We start from the raw sequence: 8784 nt of genomic DNA on the forward strand, positions 1-8784 counted from the left end.
TGAAAGACCCGATATATCGATGTTGAGAGGCGAATATTGAAGAGAAGGAGGCAGGAGTCTGGGGGATGAGACACAATCTGAGCGTTTCACTGACCCCTCCTCATTCTTCAAACACATAGCACTAACTGGGGAATGACCCACAATCCAGGGCAGATGGTTCCATAGCTCAGGGGTTAGAGCACTGGTCTGGTTAACCAGGGGGTCATGGGTTCAAATCTCACTGGGGCCTACTCAAAATTAGTTCAGTATTTAAATTCACTGTCAATTAACAAGGGCTTTAATTATAAATATTAAACAGTTCCCAGACTGACCCTGGAACTACAAGCACTGTCTTGTCCACATTAAAAGATTACCACATTTAGATTGTACTTGAAGTGCTGTAACCTGCAGATATACAGACCGAAAGCTAGAAAGTGGGATTAGGCTTGGTCGGTGGGTGTGGATACAGTGGGCCAAAATGGGTTTCTGCCTTATTCCCTTCTCACTCAATCTCTCGACCTGACTCTCTGTCTGTCTCTAACATCATCATCATAGGCAGTCCCTGGGAATGGAGGAGAACTTGCTTCCCCTTGAAAACTGAGTCCCCATTTATCCATCCTGTTTGTTGCATCCTCAAAGAATTCCAATAAATTAGTCAAACATGACTTCCCCTTCATCAATCCATGCTGACTCTGCCTGACCGAATCATGCTTTTCCCAATGGCCTGCTCCAAAAGTGAGAGAGAGGGGGAGGGGGAGAATCTGTCGGAAAGGGAATGCTTCCATTACCATAACTAAATCTGCGGGTTGTGTCATCTCCACCCCGGTGATGGGCAATGGCAGCCTACTGAGAGCATCGGCACAGTTTTCTGTGCCTGGCCTGTGGCGGATGGTGTAGTTGTATGTGGACAACATGAGCGCCCATCTCTGGATGCGGGCCGATGCAGTCGTATTTATCCCCTAATTTTCAGAAAGGAGGGATATAAGCGACTTCTGGTCGATTTCCAATTCGAATTTGAGCCTGAACAGATATTGATGCATTTTCTTTACCCCGTAAACACACGCTAACACTTCTCTCTCGATCATACTGCAGGTCCTCTCGGCCTTGGACAGACTTCTGGTTGCATAAACAACAGGTTGCAATTTCCCAAATTCATTCGCTTGTTACAATACACACCCGACCCCGTACGACGACGCATCACATGCTCGTACCAAACGTTTACATGGATCGTACAACACAAGCAATTTGTTTGAACATGACAGCTTCCTAGCTTTCTCAAAGGCATTTTCTTGGCTTTTACCCCAGACCCATTCATCTCCCTTACGCAGTGGAGGGTGCAGGGGTTCTAACAATGTGCCAAGACCCGGTAAGAAGTTACCAACATAGTTCAGGAGTCCTAGAAACGACCACAGCTCCGTCACGTTCCGTGGTCTCGGTGCCTTCTCGATTGCCCCCGTCTTCGAATCGGTGGGCCTGATGCCGTCCGCCGCGATTCTTCTCCCCAGGAACTCCACTTCAGGCACCGGGAAAACGCACTGCGAGCATTTCAGCCCGAGCCCCACACGATTAAGCCGACTAAGGACCTCCTCCACGTTCTGCAAATGCTCGACGGTGTCCCGACCTGTAACCAAGATGTATCCTGGAAGACCACGGTGCACGGGACCCACTTCAGCAAGCTTTCCGTGTTCCTCTGGAATATCGCCGTGGCTGATCGAATCCCAAACGGGCATCTGTTGTAAACGAAAAGACCTTTGTGCGTGTTGAGGCAGGTGAGGCCTTTCGAAGATTCCACCAGCTCCTGCGTCATGTTGGCCGAGGTCAAGTCCGGCTTCGTGAACGTTTTCCCCCACAACCAGCGTGACAAATAGATCATCTGCCTTTGGTAGCGGGTATTGATCCTGCAGGGAGAAACGATTGATAGTTACTTTGTAATCACCACAGATTCTGACGGTGCCGTCTCCCTTGAGGATTGGAACGATCGGACTAGCCCACTCATTGAATTCGATCGGCGAAATGATGTCCTCTCGTTGCAGCCTGTCCAGCTCAATGTCCACCCTCTCTCTCACCATGTAAGGTACCGCTCTCACCTTGTGATGGATGGGTCGCGCCCCCGGAATTAAATGGATCTGCACTTTTGCTCCTTGGAACTTCCCGACGCCTGGTTCGAACAGCGAAGGGAACTTGCTTAGGACCTGGGCACATGAGGTGTCGTCGATGGATGTATCTTTCCCAGCCAGCTCCTGCCGAACAGCGTGGGGCCATCGCCCGGTACCACCCACAGTGGTAAATCATGCACCGCTCCATCGTAGGAGATCTTTCCGGTAGCACTGCCGATTACGGGAATCAGTTCCTTTGTGTACGTTCTAAGTTTGGTTCGAATGGGAGTCAGGACTGGCCTTGAAGCCTTGTTGCACCACAACTTATCGAAAGTCTTTTTGCTCATTATGGACTGGCTCGCGCCCGTGTACAGCTCCATGGACACCGGGAGTCCATTTAATTCAACCTTCAGCATTATCGGGGGACACTTTGTGGTAAATGTGTGCACCCCATATACCTCTGCCTCCTCGGTCTGAGGCTCTGGTTCATCATGTTCCGCCGTGGATCTGTCCTCCTCTGCAACAAGGTGGTTTGCAGGATTAGCAGGGTTTGCAGCTCGCCTGCACATACGTTGGAGGTGTCCCATTGTTCCACAGCCCTTGCAAACGTACCCTTTGAAGCGGCATGAATGGAATCGATGATCACCCCCACAGCGCCAACAAGGTGTTAATGGCCTTGTATTCATCACCCTTGATGGCGGACTCTGAGTCATCTGTTGACGTGCAGCTACTGGCGTGTAAGTCCTGCCATGTACATTTCGATTCGAAAACAACGTTACTTTGTTCACAGTACTTGTAGCAGCACTAGTGTGCTGAGAGATTTGTTTGGTATTGTCACTGGTGGCGATAAACGCCTGGGCTATCGCTATGGCTTTACTCAAGGTTGGGGTCTCTACAGTCAAAAGTTTGCAAAGTATTACTTCATGGCCAATGCCAAGTACAATGAAGTCCTTGAGCATGTGCTCCAAGTGTCCTTCAATTTCGCAATGTCCTGCAAAGGCGCCTTAGCTTGGCGACATAGCTTGCCACTTCCTGGCCTTCAGACCTCTTGTACGTGTAGAACCGATACCTCGCCATCAGAACACTTTCCTTCGGGTTCCGATGCTCGTGGACCAGTGTGCACAACTCATTGTACGACTTGTCTGTGGGTTTTGTTGTAGCGAGCAGGTTTTTCATGAGGCCATATGTTGATGCCCCACAAACGGTGAGGAGGATCGCCCTTGGTTTGGCAGTGTTCGCTTCTTCTTCCAGCTCGTTGGCCACAAAGTATTGCTCAAGTCGTTCCACGAAGGTTTCCCAAACTACTCCCTTCGAAAATTTCTCCAGGATGCTCACAGTTCTCCGCATTGTTGCATTGGGGTTCGTCATCTGTATCTCGTCGCCTGTTGTTATGTCTTGAAAAAAGTGTCAGACTAGATGCTGCAAGCTCAAAGTAAGTGTGACCGTAGTCCTTCAGTGCAGATCTCAGAATGCCTCTCCAGCCTGTGTGGCCTCGTTATATACAGGTGCTCCCAAGGGATTGTGGGCTCCCTTTGGACTCTGGGGGATAAGCCCTATGGTGGTTAGACATGGTAATTACAGGTTTACATACATAACAGAAGGAGTGAGAGAGAGGAGGAAGGGGAGAGAGTGGGGAAGGAGAGAGAGTGGGGAAGCAGTGAGAGAGAGGGGGAAGGGGAAAGAGTGGGGAAGGAGTGAGAGAGGGAGGAAGAGAGAGGGTAAGGGGAGAGAGAGGGGAGGGGAAAGAGAGAGAGGAGAAGGGGAGAGAGTGGGGAAGGGGAGAGAGAGGGAGGAAGAGAGAGGGAAAGGGGAGAGAGAGGGGAGGGGAAAGAGAGGGAGGAGAAGGGGAGAGAGTGGGGAAGGGGAGAGAGAGGGAGGAAGAGAGAGGGAAAGGGGAAATAGAGGGAGGGAAAGGGGAGATAAAGGGAGCGGATGGGGAGAGAGAGAGAGTGGAAGGGGGAGCGAGTGGGGAAGGTGTGAGTGAGGGAAGGGGAGAGAGGGGGAAGGAGAGAGGGTGAGGTGAGGGAAGGGGAAGGAGGGAGAGGGGAATGAGTGAGAGACGGGGAAAACGAGATAGCGGGAAAGGGAGAGAGGGGTAAAAAGATGTAGAACGGGTCGTGATGGGGAAGGGAGAGAGGAATTTGGAAGGGGAGAGAGTGTGTAAGAGAGACGAGAAGAGGAGAGAGGAAAGGGAGAGAGAAAAGTGAAGGAGTGAGAGAGAGGGGGGAAGGAGCGAGAGAGAGGGTAACGAGTGTGTAAGAGCGGGAAGGGGAGAGAGAGAGGGAGGAGAAAGGGGAGAAGGCAGAGGGTGAGAGAGGGGAATGAGTGAGAGATGGGGAAAACAAGATAAAAATGTAGGACAGGTTGTGTAGATGGGGAGGGCAGAGAAAGATTTGGAGCCTCTGCCTCCTCGGTCTGAGGCCCTGGTTCATCGTGTTCCACCGTGGATCTGTCCTCCTCTGCAACATGATGGTTTGCAGGATTAGCAGGATTTGCAGCTCGCCTGCACATACGTTGGAGGTGTCCCATTGGTACACAGCCCTTGCAAACGTATCCTTTGAAGCAGCATGAATGGAATCGATGATCACCAAGACCACCACAACCTCTGTCGTCGAGCTACAGTACGCGGACGATGCCTGAATCTGCGCACATTCAGAGGCTGAACTCCAGGATATAGTCAACGTATTTACTGAGGCGTACGAGAGCTCGGGGCTTACACTAAACATCCGTGAGACAAAGGTCCTCCACCAAACTGTCCTCGCCGCACAGCACTGCCCCCCAGTCATCAAGATCCACGCGTGGCCCTGGACAACGTGGACCATTTCCCAAACCTCGGGAGCCTCCTATCAACAAGGGCAGGCATTGACCACCAGATCCAACACCGCCTCCAGTGCGTCAGTGCAGCCTTCGGCCGCCTGAGGAAAAGAGTGTTTGAAGACCAGGCCCTCAAACCGACCACCCAGCTCATGGTCTACAGGGCTGTAGTAATAGCCGCCCTCCTGTATGGCTCAGAGACATGGACCATGTACAGTGGACAGCTCAAGTCGCTGGAGAAATACCACCAACGATGTCTCCGCAAGATCCTACATATGCTGGTAAATATTTTCTGCACCCTCTCTAACAGGCTCGAGGGGCCGAATGGCAGAGACAGAGAGAGACAGAAAGAGAGAGAGAGAGACGAAAAGGGCAGAGAGAGAGACAGAGCGACTGGCAATGAGAGGGGGGGAAATAGAAAGTGAGAATGAAGAGAAAGGCAGAAGCGGAGAGATAGAGAGAAGAATAAAGGAGTGAGAAAGATTGGTGAAGGGGGCAAATAGGAGTCTGTTGTTTCTGGGTTGGTTGCAGAGCTGTTTAATATTTATTATTAAGACTCTTGTTAATTGACAGTGAGTTTAAATACTGAGCTAATTTTGAGTAGGCCCCACTGAGATTTAAACTCACAATCCCTGGTTTACCAAACCAGGGCTTTAACCCCTGAGCTTTGGAGCTACCTGTTTTGGCATGTGGGTCATTCCCCAGTTAGTGCTGTGTATCAATCTCTGTTTTGTTCTATCTGTCTGTCTGTCTGACTGTCTGTCTGTCTGTCTGTCTATCTATCTATCGATCTATCTATCTATCTATCTGTCTATCTATCTGTCTGTCTGTCTATCTATCTATCTATCTATCTATCTGTCTGTCTGTCTATCTATCTATCTATCTATCTATCTATCTATCTATCTATCTATCTCTCTATCTATCTATCTATCTGTCTATCTATCTGTCTATCTATCTATCTGTCTGTCTATCGATCTATCTATCTATCTATCTATCTATCTCTCTATCTATCTATCTATCTGTCTATCTATCTGTCTATCTATCTATCTGTCTGTCTATCTATCTATCTATCTATCTATCTATCTCTCTATCTATCTATCGATCTGTCTATCTATCTGTCTATCTATCTATCTGTCTGTCTATCGATCTATCTATCTATCTATCTATCCATCTATCTATCAGGGGTCAAACACATCGCTGAGGGATGCATTATGGGTAAAAACCCCAACTGGTTCATTTTCCCCTTCATCACATCCTGGGAATAAAGCAGGAAGTGTGAAATATCGGGTTATATACGGGTGGCTCTGAGACTGGGTGATTCATCCCTGAACAATCATAACAACACAAGAAATAGGAGCAGGAGTGAGAGAGACAGAGAGACAGAGAGACGGAGAGATTGGGACAGAGTGTGACTGAGTTGCCTTGGGATGTTTTACTCCGTGAAAGACCCGATATATCGATGTTGAGAAGCGAATATTGAAGAGACGGAGGCAGGAGTCTGGGGGATGAGACACAATCTGAGCGTTTCACTGACCCCTCCTCATTCTTCAAACACACAGCACTAACTGGGAAATGACCCATAGCTCAGGGGTTAGAGCACTGGTCTAGTAAACCAGGGGTCGTGGGTTCAAATCTCACTGGGGCCGACTCAAAATTGCATCATAATTTAAATTCATTGTCAATTAACAGGAGCTTTAACTATAAATATTAAACAGCTCCCAGACTGACCCTGGAACCTTTTTGTCCACGTTAAAAGATGACCACATTGAAAAAGAACTTGAAGTGCTGCAACCCACAGACCTCGAGCTGGAAAGTGGGATGAGGCTGGGTTGCTCTTGGCCGGCCGGTGTGGATACGATGGGCCAAATGGGATTCTGCCTCTCCATTACTCTTTTTCCTTCTCACTCAATCTCTCAACCTGACTTTCTCTTTCTCTCTCACTCTTTGTCTCTAACATCATCAGCATCGGTGTGATATATTCACAGGGCACAGCACACACAGCTTCCTAACATGGCGCGCAGCTCTCTCGGAAGTCTCCGGAAACCCGCCGAATTCTGTTTATTATTAACTCTGCACTTGCAGTACACAATACGTCCACATCCTCAATGTGGAGCTACAAACATTACAAGCTGACAGACATTGCAAGAGGCAGTCCCTCGGAATCGAGGAAGACTTGCTTCCACTCTTAAAATGAGTTCCCCTTTATCCACCCTGTTGGTTACATCCTCAAAGAATTCCAGCAAATTAGTCAAACATGACTTCCCCTTCATAAATCCATGCTGACTCTGCCTGACCGAATTATGCTTTTCCCAATGGCCTGCTCCTGAAGGAGTGAGAGGAGAGAGGGGGAGGGGAGAGAGGGGGAAGGGGAGAGAGGGGGGAGGGGAGAGAGGGAGAAGGGGGGAGAGAGAGGGGGAAGGGGAGAGAGGGGGAAGGGGAGAGAGGGAGAAGGGGAGAGAGGGGGAAGGGGAGAGAGGGGGAAGGGGAGAGAGGGGGAAGGGGGAGAGAGAGGGGGAAGGGGAGAGAGGGGGAAGGGGGAGAGGGAGAAGGGGAGAGAGGGAGAAGGGGGGAGAAGTGCAGATCCATTTGCAGACCCCCGAGGCACAGGCCGCTCATCGCGACCACCAGGAGGCGAAGATCAACCGAGCAGCGGTTACAGACGGAGGGTACCCAGCACCCGAAGCCGACGACCTCTTGGCGGCGACGGAAGAGGCTCCAGGTCGACCAAGCGGAGCGGGGCTCCGGCCGAAACCATCCGAATGTGTCTTCCCGACGCCAGAGGCGGGAATCCCTGGGGAGGAAGATGGCGGCAGTCGAGAGAAGCGTCCAGACCACGGGTCGAGAGAAACGTCCAGACCACGGGATGTGGCCGCAACGGAACAGAGGCATGTGTTGGCCAGCGAGGAAGGCCACTGGGTTTGGGGCAAAGGTAAAGGTGGGGGGCCGCTGAGAAGGCCAGGAACCCACTATGTTCCAATAAGTTGTTTGCACTGTGGAACCCATGTGAGCGTTCTTTCACGGCCAATGGTGTACTATCATATGGGGTCAGGGGTACGTTAAAACAAGCCAAAGTAGCGGGCAAACAACAACCGGTCGTATATGTATCTGACAAAGTACTTGTAGGAAGTGATGTGTTATCACATTACCGCCTGCTCACGGCGAACCGCCAGACGGGAGTGTTGCAGCTTATCCGTCGCAAAGACGTAATGCTCATCCCATCAGATTGCGCCCCCCCCCGTGTGGGGCAAACCCTGCAACGTGTTACAAAGAAAGGCAGGGAGGCTACACACAGTCGGTGGTGCGGGAACCTCCGTACTACGGCCCAGGATCCACGGGGGACCACACGGCCTCCCGCTACCACTGAAAGTCTCAGGGCCGTATCGGCCCATCCTGGGCTCTCCAGGCCTTAGGGTCAGCGACAATAGTCCGCAGCGGGCAGCCCAGATCACCAAGCCGAGCTCCACACGTCTCGCGGTAGACTCCCTACAGACCCCGGCTGTCCCGGGTTGCTACGCAGTCACCGGACAGAGTCGCTCAGGACCGAGCCTTCCGTCTGCTATCAGCAGAGAATGCACCATGATCGTACGGCCCCCCTCCACGCCACATCAGAATAAGTGACGTGGACAATATTCAGGGCCCCCAGATGGGGCCGAGAGCACTGTGTGAGACAAAGAGGGGAATGGAGTGTGTGTGTGTGTGTGATGAAAATGGAGTGTTTGGTTGTGAAACCATGTACTGAGCAAACGCAGAAAGCGTTTGGACCAGACCAGACTGCAAACTATCGATAAGCAGGCCACCATTGTGAAAGGACCTGGCCACGTCTGTCCCATCACACCAGGCACTCGGCCGGGCAGCAACGTTCCGACCAACTCACCCAGGCCAGGAATTCAAATCA

The 8784-nt window shown here is 51.0% G+C and overlaps 1 non-coding gene across 1 annotated transcript; it reads left to right on the forward strand.

The window, feature by feature from the left end:
- The first annotated feature begins 6463 nt into the window (after nucleotides 1-6463).
- Nucleotides 6464-6535, forward strand: trnat-agu (transfer RNA threonine (anticodon AGU)). Its single transcript has one exon. It is a non-coding gene; the product is annotated as a tRNA-Thr (tRNA).
- Nucleotides 6536-8784: the final 2249 nt, after the last annotated feature.

This window comes from Pristiophorus japonicus, unplaced genomic scaffold, assembly GCF_044704955.1.
Source record: "Pristiophorus japonicus isolate sPriJap1 unplaced genomic scaffold, sPriJap1.hap1 HAP1_SCAFFOLD_494, whole genome shotgun sequence".
Classification (NCBI taxonomy): Eukaryota; Metazoa; Chordata; class Chondrichthyes; family Pristiophoridae; genus Pristiophorus; species Pristiophorus japonicus.